Source organism: Bombina bombina, chromosome 1 (genome assembly GCF_027579735.1).
Source record: "Bombina bombina isolate aBomBom1 chromosome 1, aBomBom1.pri, whole genome shotgun sequence".
In the NCBI taxonomy this organism is placed as follows: domain Eukaryota; kingdom Metazoa; phylum Chordata; class Amphibia; order Anura; family Bombinatoridae; genus Bombina; species Bombina bombina.
In genome coordinates this window covers 690,083,514-690,103,121 of record NC_069499.1, presented here as the reverse complement: position 1 = coordinate 690,103,121, position 19,608 = coordinate 690,083,514, and positions in this window count along the sequence as shown.

Sequence of the window (19,608 nt, the reverse complement as noted above, 5' to 3'; positions counted from 1 at the left end):
CACTCGGACTGCTCACCCCCCCGTCCTAGACCAGGGGGTAGTTCCTGAATCAAGGCTACAGGTCGTATGTAATATATTGCCATCTGTTGAACTATTTTTTCTAATGCTGGGTTTGTTGACGGGGATATTACCCTAACTTGTTAGTTACCTATTCCGTTAGTTAACTGTTAATCTTGATTATTGTTTTTCATAGCTTTGCAGAGTAATACCATCTTATATAACTTCAACCTCTATAGCGAAATTGTACTGTTCTCATACCGTGATTGACTGCATTCTTACCCTTCCCACCTTCCACCTTCCTAACCCCCCCCCTCCCCCTATCTCCTATCCCCACTCCATCTTTCTACATTCCGCATCCCACCTCCTATTTTAAAGAAGAGCCCCAGACACCACACATAACACAGACCGACAGAAGGAGTGACCCCCACAGACCCGACAGTTGCTGCCCGGCCTCCAGCGCGCACACACACTCACAGGCAAAACAAGCATAATCACAGTGGTCTAGCGCCGCCAGGCCGGACCACCCATACCCACAAAACATGCAGCCGCGCTCCATTAAATTTATGTCCATTAATGCCAAGGGGCTTAATAGTCCTGAAAAGCGGTCGATCGCTTTCACACAACTGCACAAGGCAGGAGGTGATATTATTTGCATCCAGGAAACCCACTTTAAAAAAGGGAGGGAACCTAGGTATATTGCACACAGGTACAACACCTTCTATCTGGCATCAGGCTGCTCAAAGAAGGGCGGTGTAGGCATTTTTATCAAAAACTCAATACCTTTCCGACCAACCAAAGTTTTCAAAGACACTAACGGCTCCTACCTCTTAGTGACGGGAATCTTATTTAATTCCCATATCACCATAGCCAATGCTTACCTACCAAACCAAGGCCAACACATTGTGCTCAAACAGCTGACACAGCTGATCTTGGAACACACAAGAGGGGTACTGCTTCTAGCGGGCGATTTCAATCTACCTCTAGAACCCCATCTGGACACCTCAACAGGGAAAACCACCACACCACACAGAGTAATTAGAAATGTGAACGCACAACTCCGCTCATTAAAATTACATGACATATGGAGATCTCTACATCCAAACAGACGGGACTACACCTTCTCATACCCACACCATGTCTACACAAGAATTGACTACCTTATAACTGACCAACTAGGCCTCTCACTGATTGACGAAACCAATATACTACCAATTACCTGGTCAGACCATGCTCCTGTACAATGCACACTAAACTGGCCGGATATACCCGCAAAACCCTACATCTGGAGACTTGACGATCACATGTTAGACAACCCCCTACACAAACTGACCATAGACACTACACTGCGACATTACTTCAACGAAAACCCACTAGATGCCCTACCCACTTCCACGACATGGGAGGCACACAAGTGTGTAGCAAGGGGGGAATTCATTAGACTCAAAGCCACAGAAATCAAACAAAACAGGCAATTCCTTAACTCTTCCCTATCACAGATTAGATACTGGGAGTCTGAACTAAAGAAAAACACATCCTCTACCACAATACTAAAGTCCCTGACCACGGTTAAGACCGAACTGAACAATCACATGATTAAAGAATACCAGAGAAAGGCATCAATGCTACAACAAAAATATTTTGAGATGAACGACAAAATAGGCCCCTCACTAGCCAAAGCGTTGAAACGCAAACAATTGAACACGCACATCCACTCCTTAAAAGACGCTCTAGGGCACATGCAGAAAGATAGCGTAAAAATAGCCGAGATATTCCGACAGTACTATGAAGCATTGCACAATATCACCAATAAAAGCCCACAATCACACATTGACAACTACCTTAGGGACATCCAGCTACCTACACTCCCCCAAGAAGACTCAGAACACCTAGACAGACCGATAACAGCTGACGAAATCAAACTAGCCATTAAGAGTATGCCAAATGGAAAGAGCCCAGGACCTGACGGCCTGGGGGTAAAATACTACAAAGATTTCATTCACCACCTACTAACGCCCCTAACACACTTGTTCAACTCACTGTTGACGGAGGGGGGATTCACTGATCAGATGCTAGAGGCCAACATCACGGTTTTACCTAAACAGGGCAGAGCCCCAGACAGACCGGAGAACTTCCGCCCGATCTCACTCCTTAATGTAGACATAAAGATCTATGCCAAGGTATTAGCCAACAGGATCAATAAGATCCTACCTTCGCTGATACACCCTGATCAGGTGGGATTTGTGCCTGGCAGGGAAGCACGCGACAACACGCTGAAAGTGTTGCAGCTTGTTTCCCATGCACAGCATCAGAACCGGCCCCTCATACTGGTCTCAACAGATGCCGAAAAGGCTTTTGACCGGGTGCATTGGCCTTTTCTGAAAGCGGTACTAGTCAAAATGAAGTTTAGCGACAACTTTGTCAGACAAATATTTACTCTCTATGAGAACCCCTCGGCTAGAGTAAGGGTTAACGGACTACTGTCAGATAGATTCCACATAAGAAACGGGACTAGGCAGGGTTGCCCGCTCTCACCGATTCTTTTCCATTACAATAGAGGCCTTAGCACAGAAAATTAGAGAAGACCCTCAGATCTCGGGCATCACAGTCAAAGCGAGTACATACAAGTTGGCACTATATGCTGACGATGTCCTCCTTACACTTTCTGACATAGAGACTTCCCTCCCCAGAGTTTTAAACACCTTTAGTGAATACGGTCAATTCTCTAACTTTCACCTCAATGTAGCTAAATCTGAGATCCTGAACATTACCTATGACACGACAGAACTAACCACAGCACTGGACACATGCCCCTTGAGACTACAGCACGACAAACTCAAATATCTAGGGATATACATCTCCCCAGACGCCCAGACAGTTTTTCAAGAAAACTACAAAAATCTGGAAACTGCATTGATAGCGGACCTATCCAGATGGAAAAACAAATCTATTTCCTGGCTAGGACGCATAAATGTAGTCAAGATGAACGTGCTACCCAGACTACTCTACATCCTCCAAACGACACCAATCCCCCTCCCAAGGAACTACCTACATAAAATCCAAAACCTAATTGAACAATACATCTGGGGAGGGGTCAGACCAAGAGTAGCCAGGAAAACTTTATATTTGCCCAGGGACAGGGGCGGCCTGGGGGTCCCCAATATACAAACATACAAACAGGCAATTACCTTAGGCAGACTACTGGATTGGTGCTATAACGACCCCAACAAAGAATGGGTACGACTGGACTGCGACATCTTAAACACTAACAACGCAGGCTTAGTCGCCTGGCTACTTGAAAAGGACAGGCCCACAGTTGCGACAATATATCCCTTGCTGACAGACTTCTTCTCCACATGGGACAAGATAATAAATACTACATCTCATTTAACAACTAGATACTCCCCATTAACTCCCATCTGTGGGAATGCTGCCCTGCCCTGGAACTTACCTGGGGGCAGCACCACTATAGATGCGCCCTTGAAAGATTGTGTCTTTCAGTCCTTGACTGACGGACATAAGCTCAAAACGTTAGCAGACATCTCTGAGGAACTACCTCACCTGACCTTAACCTGGTACTCACACATGCGGATGAACCACTATCTTACGACACATAAACATAGATCCTGTCTCACTAGAAAACCTACCACCTTCGAGACACTTAGCCTAAAAAACACACCGACAGCTCATGCAGTCTCTCTGCTCTACAAACTGCTCTTACTGGACGACAACCAGACACTTCCCTCCTACACGAAGATGTGGGAAAGAGAATGGCAAACTGAGATAAGTCATGAGGACTGGCAAACTGCTTTTTTAATGACCAAATCAGCCTCAATTTCCATGAGAGTGCAGGAATCTAGCTTCAAATGCATAGCAAGGTGGTACCTCACGCCTAGCAGACTGCAGAAGATCTACAAGCAGGCCTCAGGCCAATGCTGGAGGGACTGCGGGGCAGTTGGCACCCCAACACACATATGGTGGGAATGTCCCAAGCTTGATGAATATTGGGTCAAAGTCTTCAATCACATAGAACTCGTCCTGGGGAAACCCCTACAGAACAGCCCAAGCACGCTACTATACCTCTCATTGCCAGAAACTACCTTGCAAAGCAAACAGGGCCCTATTGCTGGTTATGCTCAATGGAGCCAAACTACTGATCCCCAAACACTGGAAATCCAGCACCACGCCATCCTTTCAGGAATGGCAAGCTCAAGTAGACACACTTCTATACCTAGAGAGATACCACCACCTCCAACAAGGGACCGTAGACACACACGTGATGATGCTGGAGAGCTGGGCAGCACATAAATGACATGACTGACGGACAGAGTGAGACAGGACAGACTGCATTTTAGCCCCCCGCTCCTCCCCCCCCCCCTCCTCCTCCACGCCGTCTCCCTCTCCACCCTTCCCCGTCACCCCCCCCCCCTACAGGTCAAACGCAAGCGAGCCTAAAACATTACTAAACAGTGAACACACAACATGAAGCAGCCCCGGCCCGCACAAACCTCTTTAATCGGCCCAATGAAGACAGGGACCATCCCCCCCCCATTCCCCCCCCTCCCCCCCCCCTTTTCTTTTTGCTTCCTCTTACCTTTCATCAGCTGGTGACTCTATTATATGCTTGCATAACTTGGTGGGAAAAAACATCGAGCACTAGGGACGCAGCACTGATGGACTCTTGGACTCTTATCACTTAAGTGCTCACTGAACTGTGCTCTAACCCCTTGGTTATTACGGACCACCTATCAGTGAACTGGTTAACAATTCCGCAAGCTCAGGGACACCAGCGCTAATGTCATATATTTCTTATCTTCTATTATCTTAAACAACTTTGTAACCACATTTACTTTGGAACGACTTGAAAGCTTGTAAACATTTGAATTTTCTTTAATAAAGCTCTTTTGAAAACAAAACAAAAAAAAAAAAAAAAGAAATATGGAGACCCCACTGTACAGACATTTTGCTATACAACATCTGGGCAAGAAGAAAGATTTCAAGTATTGTGGAATACAATTGGTAACCCCAAGTTGGAGAGGGGGTGATCAAGAGAAAAGACTACTCATAGAGGAATCCAAATGGATCTTTAATTTAGACTGTTTATACCCAAGGGGCCTCAACAATAAAGAGGACCTATCACACTTATTTAATCTGAAGTGACCACACTCTGAGGATATACACAATTTTACATTAGTATATAGTCTCTGACTAGTGTAACCAACGTATGACATTCATCTGAGTAACACTTATATCTTTATTAGCATGTATTTTCATACTAGCGTAACAGACAAGTGAGTCTTAGAATATGAATTATGAATCCCAGCAGTAGAAATAACACCCAGATTAATGAGAGGTTTTTCTGCATCCTCAGTCCCTTGCGTTCTAGTAATTATTTAGATATCCCCAGTACCTAACGTTCCACCATTATTTTCATCCCCCCAAATGGTAGGTAACAGTTCCAGATCTCCTTTAGCCCATATCTATATAGATCCTTTAAATACTCATTCTGAATTAATCAAATCTCTAGGATGTAAGCCTAAATTATATCACCAACACCTTAATTTGATATAACCATCTTTTAACCCTTTTTGTATGCACAATAGGATTACTTAGTCCCTCAAGGCTGATTATTGCCTCCATAACAGAGGCACATATTTTAGAACAGTGTGTGATGTCCTGTTTTATGCAGGAACTTATGCAGTGTTTTTTAAGGTAAGGGTTTGTTGCTCTTTTAATGAATAAAACAGGCAGTATGGTTTGAACTACCTGTTAAATCACCGGTGAGACTTTTACTGAAAGAAAACTTCGTAGATGCCAAGCAGAAGCAAGGAATAAATGAGTAGAAACAATTGTTGCAATATAGGTATGGAACTTAAAGCAAACAGTTCAGAGATGTGATAGAGTAAATGTGTATTTTGGTACACTTAGAATAACATCAGTAGTTGTATCCTTATTGTAACGATTCTCAGGAATGTCTTCACGCACTCACACACTCATACATAAAATATATACAGCACAGTCAGACTATAGTAATAACCGGTAGATTATACTGCAGAGGTTGTTAGCATGGTAATGCGGATGATTTCCAGAGAGAGACAAGGTAAGTAACAGATCCTTTAAAAATGGATTAAATATTACCTTAGAACTGAGGAGAACGGTTTACCTCTGTGACCGGTATACTGCGTTGGTGTGAGTGCGGCTTCCGGGACGCTGCAAGTAGATCCGGTGGCTGCTTGATCCGAATTGATGTAAAAAAAGATTCCGGTAGAATTGGAGAAATAATGAAATACTTTTGAAAGTAAAGTGAAAAGCAAAAGATCCTCACTTACAACTGATGTTCATAGAGAAAGTAACAATGAAGCAAGTTAGCAAATATCAAGAGTAGAATCACAACATGAGGGTTGCGATCAGAAAAGCTCCAAAGAGAAAACAATTTTCAGGCAAGGAATGATTGTTCAGGTGTGCCTGATATAGGGTGGAGGAAAGGTAGGCGGGATATACCTTAAAGGTATATCACACACTCCCCCCGCTAAGGGGTCCCCCAAACGATGAGAGGGATGGCTTCAAAGGATACCTGCAATGAAAAGATCTAATCAGACGGGGAGCAGAAATGTCAGTGCTACGATGCCAAGAATTGTCCTCAGGACCAAAACCTTTCCATTTTAGCAAGTACTCTAGGTGACGATTCTTGATCCTAGAATCTAGAATACGGTCCACCTCAAATTCGTCGTGGTCATCTATTTGTAACGTAGTTGGAGTCTGAAGGTTGGTTTGCACAGAAGAATTATAAGGTTTTATCAGAGACACATGTATAGTGGGGTGAATCCTATAAGCTGCAGGAAGAGTTAAACATACCGTCATAGGGTTCAAAATTTTATTGATTACAAAAGGTCCAATGTATTGGTTCGCCAATTTCTTAGAGGGTACATGTAGTTTTAGATTCTTTACAGATAGTAACACTTTGTCACCCACTTTATAGACTGGACTGGGTCTGTGACGTTTATCATAATAAGCTTTCTGATAATTCTTTGCATCAGATAAGTGTTTTTTGACTAGGGCTAGTCTTGCTTCAAGTTGTAAAGAATAGTCTTTAGCAGCTGGTGAGTTTACGTCAGTTTTAGATAGTGTCAAAGTAGTCGGATGATAGCCATAGGTTACAAAAAACGGTGTCATTTTTGTTGAGGATGACACCGAATTATTGTAAGAGAATTCCGCCATTGATAAATAATCTATCCAATCATCCTGCAAATGGGAGATGTAACAACGAAGATATTGTTCTAATGTTTGGTTTAGTTTCTCAGTCATCCCATTGGTTTGGGGATGGAAGGCTGTTGAATATCTTGGTGTGATTTTTAACAATTTGCATAATGATCTCCAAAAGGATGAGGTGAATTGTGTACCTCTATCTGTTATTATATCAGTGGGTAGTCCGTGGAGTTTCACTATGTGATTAAGGAAAACATTTGCTGTAGTGAATGCGGAGGGTAACCTTTTTAGGGGTATAAAATGTCCCAATTTTGTTAGATGATCTATGACAACTAATATGGTGTTAAAGTTCCGTGATTTTGGTAGCTCTACAATAAAGTCCATCGAGATCATGGACCAGGGTTTATCCGGAACTGGCAATGGGGTCAACAATCCGATGGGCCCTTTATGATCTATTTTATTTCTAGCACAAGTGTCACAGGAATTGACATAATCTTGGATGGTTTGATTCATTTGGGGCCACCAAAAGTTTCTTCTTGTTTTTTCAATGGTTTTTTGTATTCCGGTATGACCGGATAAAGGTTCATCGTGAGTGTGTTTCAATATTTGTTTTCTTAATGAACAGGGTATATATAATTGATCTTTATGGTTTATTAAACCAGTAATTAGGTTTTTGTGACAGGATTTTGGTGTATTGGTTTCTTTTTCTTGTGCCCTTTTAATCTCTTCCTCTAAAGGTGTTAAGACTCCAATACATTTTTCGATTGGTACTATTGGAGTCAGGGTCTCTTGAGGTGTCATTTCCTGTACTCTGGATAATGCATCAGCCTTGGTATTCAGGCTTCCTGGTTGGTATGTGATCAAGAAATTGAACCTATCTAAGAATAATGACCACCTTACTTGTCTGGAAGTTAGAGTTTTGCTTTTCTTCAAATATTCCAGATTCTTATGATCTGTGAAGATTTTAAATGGTTCATGTGTAACTTCCAGTAAGTGCCTCCATTGTTCAAGGGATACTTTTATAGCAAGGAGTTCTTTATCTCCTATACTATAATTATTTTCTGCAGGTGTGAATCTTCTTGAATAATAAGCTACAGGAAATAATTCTGATTTGTTTTCTACTTGTTGAGATAGAATTGCTCCTATACCTGAACTTGAGGCGTCTACCTCTAACACATATTGTAGCTTAGGATCTGGCATGTGTAAGATGGGGGCTTTGGAGAATTGCCCCTTTAAGTAGTCAAAAGCTAATTGGGCCTGTTCGGTCCATTTATATCTTTGTTTCTTACTAGTCAACTGAGTTAAGGGCTTTACTATATCAGAAAAGTTTTTGATAAATTTTCGATAGTAATTGGCAAAGCCAATAAAACGTTGTAGGGCACGAACCGATTTTGGTGTGGGCCATTCTAGTACAGATGAAACTTTATCTGGGTCCATTTGGATCCTGTTAGGAGTTATTATGTATCCTAGGAATTTGATCTTGTTCACATGAAATAAACACTTTTCATGTTTGGCATATAACTTGTGTTCCTTCAAGCGCATTAAGACCCAACGTACATGTCTTTCGTGTTCTTGTTCTGTCTTGGAATAAATTAGAATATCATCTAGATACACTATAACACAGATATCCATTAGATCTCAGAAGATTTCATTAATAAAGTGTTGGAAAGTAGCTGGGGCATTGCTCAATCCAAAAGGCATGACGTTATATTGATATAACCCATATCGAGTCCGAAAAGCGGTCTTCCATTCATCACCTTTCTTCATTCTGATAAGATTATATGCCCCTTTTAAATCCAGTTTAGTAAATATTTGTGCTCCTTTTAACCGTTCTATTATCTCTGGTATTAGAGGTAATGGATACCTGTTCTTTATGGTTATAGAGTTTAAAGCCCTGTAATCAATTATAGGCCTTAGAGTGCCATCTTTGTTTTTTACCAAAAACATGCCTGCTGCAGCTGGAGATGTAGAGTGGGATATGAATCCCTTTCTCAGGTTGTCATCCAAATAGGACCTTAAATACACTAACTCATCCTGTGATAAGGGATAGATCTTCCCATGTGGTATTGGTGACCCTGGAATTATATCTATAGGGCAATCAAAGCTTCTGTGAGGTGGTAAATTCTCTGCTTCTTTCAAATTGAAGACCTCTGCCAAATCCTGATATATCCCTGGTATCCCTGTCTCAGATGATGTTAAAATACTATGAGGGTAACAGGTGTTTAGACAATATGTTGAGTCTAGTGTAAGTTTTGAATGTTCCCAATCTATTTTGGGATTATGTTGTTGCAACCAACTATATCCTAAAATGATAGTATGTAGTGATATGGGGATAACATCAAATGTTATATATTCTGTGTGCCCATTGTTTATCATTATAAGCAAAGGTATTGTCTGGTGTGTAATGGGTCCCTTATTTATTAAAGTTCCATCAATTGATTTAACAAACACAGGGTTCTGCTTGCACACCAGAGGAATTTTATTATTTACAATATATACAGAATCAATGTAGTTCCCAGATGCACCTGAGTCAATCAATGCCTTGGAGTGTATATTTTCCTGATCCCACTGCAAAGAGAGAGGTAAAGTCAATTGCATTGTATCTGAGATATGATATATGTTTTTATAACCGGTTTTCTTACCCTTCTTTTGTCTTTGTAATGAAGGACAGCTTGAGACGGTGTGTTCCTTTTGTCCACAGTATAAGCACAAGTTTTCTAACCTTCTTCTCATTTTTTCCTCATTACTTAGTGGCCCCTTGATAGCGCCTATCTCCATAGGGGTTACACTACCTTGTGTTTTCTCAGATGTTGTAGGATAAGTGACCTGACGTCTGGGTATTGTGTCTGAAGTGGATCTCTCTGCTCGCCGTTCCCTGAGTCTTCTATCTATGGATGTGCTTAATTTAATAAGTGCTGGAAGAGAATCAGGCATTTCCTGGCGAGACAGTTCATCCTTAAGGTTTTCAGATAAACCCAGCCTAAACTGATTCTTAAGGCTAACTTGGTTCCATAGTGAGTCTGTTGCCCACATTTGAAATTCAGTTGTGTACTCCTCCACCGTGCGCTTACCCTGTTTGAGTGCGCGTAGTTTAGAATCTGCAGTTATTTGCGTATCTGTATCTTCATATAGATTAGACATAGCTTGAAAGAAATCCTGTAGTGAATCCAAAATTGGGTCATTATTTTCATAAAACCTGTTAGCCCAGGTTCTGGGCTCTCCCTGTAGAAATGAAATAGTGGTGCAAACCCTGATACGGTCTGAATAATATGTGCGGGGTCTCATGGAAAAAAGAAGTTTACAAGCAGTCTTGAAATCTCTGAATTCATGTCTTTTACCAGTGAAAGGTTGGGGGTATTGAATATGGGGTTCAGGTACATCAGTACTTTTGTGAGACATATATTCTTTAACAATAGCTTTTAATGCGGTATTATCTGCTTGTACTTCTGTTAAGCCTTGTGCAAGATAATCTAATTTTCTTTGTATGTTAGAGAACTCAGTTTTAATTTCATTTGCATCCATAATAACAAAGTTTTGTTTACCAGTAACAAACCCTTAGAACACTGTGGCCTGAAAATTATGTGATGTCCTGTTTTATGCAGGAACTTATGCGGTGTTTTTTAAGGTAAGGGTTTGTTGCTCTTTTAATGAATAAAACAGGCAGTATGGTTTGAACTACCTGTTAAATCACCGGTGAGACTTTTACTGAAAGAAAACTTTGTAGATGCCAAGCAGAAGCAAGGAATAAATGAGTAGAAACAATTGTTGCAATATAGGTATGGAACTTAAAGCAAACAGTTCAGAGATGTGATAGAGTAAATGTGTATTTTGGTACACTTAGAATAACATCAGTAGTTGTATCCTTATTGTAACGATTCTCAGGAATGTCTTCACGCACTCACACACTCATACATAAAATATATACAGCACAGTCAGACTATGGTAATAACCGGTAGATTATACTGCAGAGGTTGTTAGCATGGTAATGCGGATGATTTCCAGAGAGAGACAAGGTAAGTAACAGATCCTTTAAAAATGGATTAAATATTACCTTAGAACTGAGGAGAACGGTTTACCTCTGTGACCGGTATACTGCGTTGGTGTGAGTGCGGCTTCCGGGATGCTGCAAGTAGATCCGGTGGCTGCTTGATCCGAATTGATGTAAAAAAAGATTCCGGTAGAATTGGAGAAATAATGAAATACTTTTGAAAGTAAAGTGAAAAGCAAAAGATCCTCACTTACAACTGATGTTCATAGAGAAAGTAACAATGAAGCAAGTTAGCAAATATCAAGAGTAGAATCACAACATGAGGGTTGCGATCAGAAAAGCTCCAAAGCGAAAACAATTTTCAGGCAAGGAATGATTGTTCAGGTGTGCCTGATATAGGGTGGAGGAAAGGTAGGCGGGATATACCTTAAAGGTATATCACACAGTGATCTCTTATACCTCTAAAACAAATTGGATGTTTTAACCCACACTACTCTATATCTTATATGACATACCTCTACAATGGATGTATAATCCACTTTAAGCTTTAAGGCCTTTTTTTATACTTTTTAGGGGTACATCTTATATATATTTTAAACATATGTTTTAGGATTGGTTCATGAACTTATAATTGATTTTAATAGCCCTGTTTTTTATACACATTTGGTTCTTATAGTCGTTCAGTGTCCCTCTACATTTTATTGGCATATTTAAACCCATTTAGTGTCTTTTTATGTATATTTAATACCCCTGTTTTTATACACAATTGGTTCTTAAAGTCGTTCTATGTCCCTCTATATTTAATTGGTATTTTATTGACATTTTATTGGCATATTTTATTTTATTGGCATATTTAAACCCATTCAGTGTCCCTTCATGTATTTAATTGGCATATCAATTTAGGAAATAGACTCAATATATCCAAATTTGCTAACCGATGTGCAATACCACATCAGAACAAGCAGGGATTTCAGTCTCCAACATCGGTAAACGAAAATCGCATGACCGGAAGTGATGTAACTTCCGGTTTTGCGTGAGAAGTTGGCCGGAAGTGATGTCACTTCCGGTACAACGTAAATAAACAAGTGGTGAACCAGATCGAACATGACATCAAATTAGATTGAGGCAGCAATTACCCCCCAATTAGAGGGAAGGGGGAACACATCACAGGTATAAGATCAGCTAAACAAAAAAGCAAAAGTTTTTACCGAATCGGACAGTGTAAGTTCACCCGAAACCGGAAGTGATACCAATACATCACACTTCCGGTTTCGATCAATACAAGATTACTAGTTTAAAGAGAGTAGACTTATGAAAATAACACTCTCTAAGGAACATCGAAATCGGAAATATTAAAAACACTAATAGTATAATCGAAAACAATTACATATGAAAAAAACAGTATGAAGTAACACATGGGAATATAGGCACAGATTGGAAGTTATCACTTCCGGGTCAAAGGCCTTATTTTTTGGCGCGAAAATACCGCAAATTAGGCTCAATTACAAACAGTATATAAGGAGGCTTATCAATACTTACCATACTAAGTATGGTAAGAAAAGCCCAGGGAAGGGCCGAAACGCGTTGGCTATTGTATGGTAAGCCTTATTTTAATTGCAAACAGGAATTATTAAGCATTATTGCACTATTTTGTGTTTGTTTTCCACAGGGACACCGGAAATTCATGTTCTATTTTTGTTTATTAATTTTTCATTTTTTCTAATCTTGGATTTTTTTGGGATTTATCTTGGATAAACTTTGTACTACACCACATCATTGGATAAACTGTCTAATACACCACAACGCAGGATTCACCAATTCTGTCAGATATTATATTTTCAGTACACCTTTGGATATATTTTTTCTAACTTTAACTTTGTCAATCACTTTTTTCCACAAGTTTCTTTGGCACTTCACCATGTATCTCAATTTTTCATTTTGATTTCCATCACTGAATTCAGGATTTTTGTATTTTTTGCATTTTTCTCATTTTTTTCATATTTTAATATTTTTCTGGACACTGTCACACAGACACCTCTATTCATAGGAGAGACATTATCTAGGATTTCTATACCTGACCTTAAATTACTGTTTAAGACTAGGAACTAAATAACTTTTTATTACCAACCACGCCACTCCTTCAGAAAACTACTTCTGATTGGCCAACAGGATAATCAAAGTCTGCCTTTTTAAGTGTTTTATCTGCACAATTTTAAAGGTTACTGTGCATTGTGATATGTATTGACTTTTTATGTAACATGGATCCATGCAATTTTAATTCTATGTGATTTTATGTGATATTTTTCTGTGATTTTATGTGATATTTTTTGTGATTTTATATGTGATACTATATGTGACATTGTTATAACCACTTCAACTGGTCACTAATAGATCAATTGTCTGTGGTTCAATAAATTTGTTGATATCTTGAGCGACTTAGCTATCCTCTGCCCATTTCGAGGCGCTCCCCAGACCCCACTGCTCTCTGTATCCCCACCTATACTAAAAGTTTGTGTACTGGAGTCTCAGCTATTGACAAGCCTAAGTAAACACAAGCAGCAGAAGAAATTACACTCTCAGTGAGGTGCAGGATAGTTAAGTAATAAAATGATAATTTTCCATTGTTCTGTCTTAAGTATTGAGCTTTGGTTTTCCAGACAAATATAAGAGAAGGAAGCAAGTCTGTGTACATAAAGTGATAACATAATGAGATATAAAATTACCTGAAGCTCAACCCATTGTAATAGGTTGTGGTTTAAAAGCACAAAATCAGCTACTTCATATACACAAATAAACCTGAAAATACAATTTATCATACATCCTATATTCTGCAACTGGTAAAACAAGTCACTGGAAATAAATTAAAGGGACAGTTTACTCAAAAACATTATCTCCTTTAATTTGTTCCCATTGATCCATTTTACCTGTTGGAGTGTATTAAATAGTTTACAAATAGCTCCTTAGACTTTATATTGGTATTGGAAATAGCTGATTTAACCTGTAGTATCCCTGCCTATACTGAAAGTTTCTATACCTAGGTATAGGCTATTGAGAAACTATGTAAACTCAGACAGTAGAATAAATTACACTCACAGTGGGAGGTGGAAGAGATAAAACTCTAAAATGTTCATTTTCAATTGTTCTTTCTAAGTATTGTACAGCGACAGAGATAAGAAAGGGAAGCATTTGAATGATAAGATAACAAGGTCTGACCTGTCAGCAAGCCAAGCTTATTTTGATGGTCTGTGGTTTCAAAGAGCAAAACCGGCTATTTCCTTTGCAAAAAGAAGCATGAATGAGCAATTTCTCATAAATTTTATACGCTGCAGCTGATATAACAAGTCATGGGGAACACATCAGGGAAAACAATTTTACAGTATACTGACCCTTTAAATATCTCAAATGGACTAAAAAAAATTGCTATGTGAAAGTCCCATGAGTACAACCATTGAAAAGTTCACACCTTCTAATTCAATTCTACAAGTTTTAACTTAACTACATACAGTATGTGTTATAGGTCCCAGAAGTAAGTAGGGTGCTGAAGCCTTTGCAACTGCATATACTCTAAATACCAGTAGGAGCACTCTGGGGCTAAAAATTGTCAAGTGTATAGGTTATGATTTTTTAATATATTCGGCTTTGTAAATTTTTACCCTGGTGCTCCTACTTGCTATTAAGACCCATGCATGCATTTTCTTTCTAGTTAGTCCCATACTGTATATATATATATATATATATATATATAGAGAGAGAGAGAGATAGATAGATAGATAGATAGATAGATAGATAGATATACATACATACACACTACTTGACATATATAGATTATTATATACTAGTCCTAAAGCCCGTTCACACTGGCCAATTTTTGCAGTACAGCGGTCCCATCCCTTGCTATCTCTCCCCCCCTCTCTTTTGCTCTCTCTCTCCCCCTCTATTTTGCTCTCTCTCCCACCTCTCTTTTGCAATTTCTTCCTCTCTCTTTTGCGCTCTCTCGCTCCACCTTTCTTTTTGCTCTCTCTCCCCCCTCTCTTTAGCACTCTCTCTCCCCCTCTCTCTTTTACTCTCTCTCTCCCCGCTCTCTCTTTTACTCTCTCCCCTTTCTTTTGCTCTCTCTCCCCCCTCTCTTTTGCGCTCTCTCTCTCCCCTCTCTCCTTTGCTGTATCTCTCCCTCTCTTTTGCACTCTCTCCCCTCTCTCTTTTGCTGTATCTCTCCCTCTCTTTTGCTCTCTCTCCCCCCTCTCTTTTGCACTCTCTTCCTCTCTCTTTTGTGCTCTCTCGCTCCACCTCTCTTTTGCTCTCTTTTCCCCCTCTCTTTTGCTCTCTCTCTCCCCCTCTCTTTTGCTCTGTCTCTCCCCTCTCTCCCCTTTCTTTTACACTCTCTCTCCCCTCTCTTTTGCTCTCTATCTCCCCTCTCTCTTTTGCTGTATCTCTCCCTCTCTTTTGCTCTCTCTCCCCTCTCTCTTTTGCTGTATCTATCCCTCTCTTTTGCTCTCTCTCTCCCCCCCTTTCTTTTGCTCTCTCTCTCCCCCTCTCTTTTGCTGTCTCTATTCCTCTCTTTTGCTCTCCTCTCTTCTCCCCCTCTCTTTTGCTATCTCACCCCTCTCTTTTGCTCTCTCTCTCTCCCCCTCCCTTTTGCTCTCTCTCCCCCTCTCTTTTGCGCTCTCTTCCTCTCTCTTTTGCGCTCTCTCGCTCCACCTCTCTTTTGCTCTCTCTCCCCCTCTCTTTTGCTCTCTCTCTCCTCCCTCTCTTTTGCTCTCTCTCTCCCCGCTCTTTTTTTTACTCTCTCCCCTTTCTTTTGCTCTATCTCCCACCTCTCTTTTGCTCTCTCTCTTCACTCTCTCCCCTTTCTTTTGCTCTCTCTCCCCCCTCTCTTTTGCTCTCTCCCCTCTCTCTTTTGCTGTATCTCTCCCTCTCTTTTGCTCTCTCTCCCCTCTCTCTTTTGCTGTATCTCTCCCTCTCTTTTGCTCTCTCTCTCCCCCCTTTCTTTTGCTGTCTCTCTTCCTCTCTTTTGCTCTCTCTCTTTGCCCCTCTCTTTTGCTCTCTCTTTTTCTCTCCCCCCTCTCTTTTGTTTTTTCTCTCTCCCCTCTCTCTTTTGCTGTCTCTCTCCCTCTCTTTTGCTCTCTCTCCCTCTCTCTTTGGCTGCCTCTCTCCCTCTCTTTTTCTGTCTCTCTCTCTCTTTTGCGCTCTCTCCCCCTCTCTTTTGCTCTCTCTCCTCTCTCTCCCCCTCTCTTTTGCTCTCTCTCTCCTCTCTCTTTTGCTCTCTCTCTCCCTCTCTTTTGCTATCTCTCCCTCTCTCTTTTGGTGTCTCTCTTCCTCTCTTTTGATGTCTCTCTTCCTCTTTTTTGCTTTCCCCCCCTCTCTTTTGCTCTCTCTCTTTTTCTCTCTCTCCCTCTCTCTTTTGCTGTCTCTCTCCCTCTCTTTTGCTCTCTCTCCCCCTCTCTTTTGCACTCTCTCTCCCCCTCTCTTTTGCTCTCTCTCCCCCTCTCTTTTGCTCTCTCTCTCCTCTCTCTCCCCCCCTCTCTTTTGCTCTCTCTCCCTCTCTTTTGCGCTCTATCCCTCTCTATTGCTGTCTCTCTCCCTCTCTTTTGCTCTCTCTCCCCCTCTCTTTTGCGCTCTCTCGCCCTCTCTTTTGCTCTCTCACTCTCCTCTCTCCCCCCTCCCTTTTACTCTCTCCCCTCTCTTCTCTTTTGCTCTCTCTCTCCCCCCTCTTTTGCTCTCTTTCTCCCCCCTCTCTTTTGTTCTCGCTCTCTCCCCCCCTTTCTTTTGCTCTCTCCCCCCTCTCTTTTGCTCTCTCTCCCCCCTCTCTTTTGCTCCCTCTCTCCCTCTCTTTATCCCCCCTCTTCTGCTCTCTCTATCCCCCCTCTTTAGAGCTCTCTCTCTCATGGCCCTCTCTATCCCCCCTCTTTAAAGCACTCTCTCTCTCATGGCCAGTCAGCAACGGCATGCGGCCCTGCCCATGTCACGCCTGACCCCGTCTGGCCCCATCTGGTCCCGCCCATGCCAAGCCCGGTCGACCCTGCCCACCTCATGTTCGCCCAGCCCCATCACACCTACCATTATTGCGGCGGATTAGATGCCAGGTCAATTGTATTAAGGCCAGGTGTGTTTGTCCTTTGCGCAGTCTCTACTGCGCATGACAGCTTCGGACAAACACACTTGGCCTTTTATTTTATAGGATTATATGGGCTGATAGATAGATAGCTATACACACAATTCTTAATGTCCACAATTCTATGTGAATACACTCGGTTTTTACCAAATTCTAGTGCAAAAAACAGTCCCCTTTAATTATAATCTCATATTGCTGATTTTAGTGTATATATATATATATATATATATATATATATATATATATATATATATTCCTTGTTTGCAAGAAGGCACTCACTGGTCTTTAGTGAAAAACAACTTTTAATTCATGTTAAAAAGCAAGTACATCCATAACGTTTCGATGTCGTTATGACATCTTTGTCAAATGTTCTGCCAATATCAACAATGTAGGACAATCATGTTCCCAAAGTAGAGAAAATCGCTAACATTATACTTCTATTACCAACCTTATATACATACATATCCACATTTTCCCGCTCCGCAACTCCTCAATCTCACCCAGTGGCGTCACTCGGGTTGGTGTCACCCGGTGCGGTAAGTTATGGTGTCACCCCCCCCCCCCCAGAAAGCAGACACACACAAAAACACAGGCACACACACATACAAACACTCAGACACACTTAAAAACATACTCAGATGCACACACAAACACTCGGAAACACACTCAGACACATACACACAAAAACTCAAACACACACTTACAAAATATGTAAACTGCACTGCATTAATTATGAAGCTCATGCCTAGAGCTGCTCCCTGGCTCAGCAGAGCATCAAATGAAAGATAAGCAGAGCACTCTAAAAATAAATCACTAAAGAAAAGGTTTAGGCGCAAACTATGAAAATTCTGCTCTCTGACTCTGTTCCAAGCCTGTCAGTGCACAGCCCCGGGCCGCGTGCCTACCGCTTCTTATGGCCAATCACCTCTGCACTCTGCCCACCCCCAGACCCCCGCCGCCCTCCTACCTGTTCAGTGTGCACTTAGTGTACCGTAACCGTAATGGTCTGGTGGGCATCATACGTGGCTCCTTCACTTTAAAGTGTCAAACAGTCATGCGGTCAGGTGCCAGGCATCCCCTCATGATTTGCCAGTTCCCGTTTAGAGAGACAGCACAGCAGTGAGTGACTCCACTGCTCCACATGTCACTGAGCAGTGAGCACAGATAGGCAGGCAGGTTTAGGCTAGCAGCGCAACTTTGCAAGCCCCACGGCATGCCCACAACAATCATAGCGAAATTGGGCAGGGGAGAAGCAAAGTACAAACAAGCAAAAGCAGCCGGGAAAACTATTTGTTGAAATTGCAGCACTGGCTCAAGGGGCAAAAAAATTGTGTGTCTACAACTTCCCCAGTCCCACCAATGTTCACAAATGCCAGCCCCTCTAATAAAAAAAAAAAATCTATGCATCTCAACATTGTATTTCTTTGAATTTCAATAAAATTTAAAAAAAAAAAAAAAATTTTTTTTTGGTGTCACCCCCTGGAGGGTGTCACCCGGGTGCGGCCCGCCCCCCCCAGTGATGCCACTGATCTCACCTCTGACGTCATCTCGCTCAAACGTGATCGTGAAGCGTCATTCGGTTTCGATTGGCTGTGTATCTCCATGGCAACCGTGTGTACACAAACTACGGTGTATCATTCTTATCCGCCCCTGCCGATGTCATCACGCAACAGCGTGATTTCCACATCTCAGTATAAGCTGGTCAGCAGGCGGTTGTCATGGAAACCCACAACAAGAAATACAAAAACACCAGCATGCTATATTAGTCCTAATATAAAGCGTATGTGTGTAAATAGGAATCGATCGATATGACAGCTTTAAAAAAAAAGCATGATCTATGTGAAGCACAACAGTGCTCTTCAACTAAAGACCCATCTAGTGGTTTAACTTTGATCGATTCCATCTCCACACATAACAGCCCAAAATAAAAGGACAATATTTATAGTGAAAAATAAAAACAACATAGCTGTTTAGCAGATACCTCCTATGCTAACAATTTGCAATACCTAAGTGACATTATTAACACTTTATTTCTTTATTCTTCATAATCCCTAATATATACACTTGGCTCTGTTACTATCTACACTTGCCATACATAAATTACCACCTCCTTCATGCCTTTTAGAATAGATAGAAACCAGTGTGTACCCACTAGAATGAAGATTCATTTAGGATCCTGGAATATATTCTCACATATTGGAGTGGTAGATTAGAGTGTATGTCCATGGTCAGTCTATGGGTTATTTAGTGCAGAATGGTCCAAAGTCCAGATTGGTGTTTAATCCCTTTGGTATAACTGTGTCTA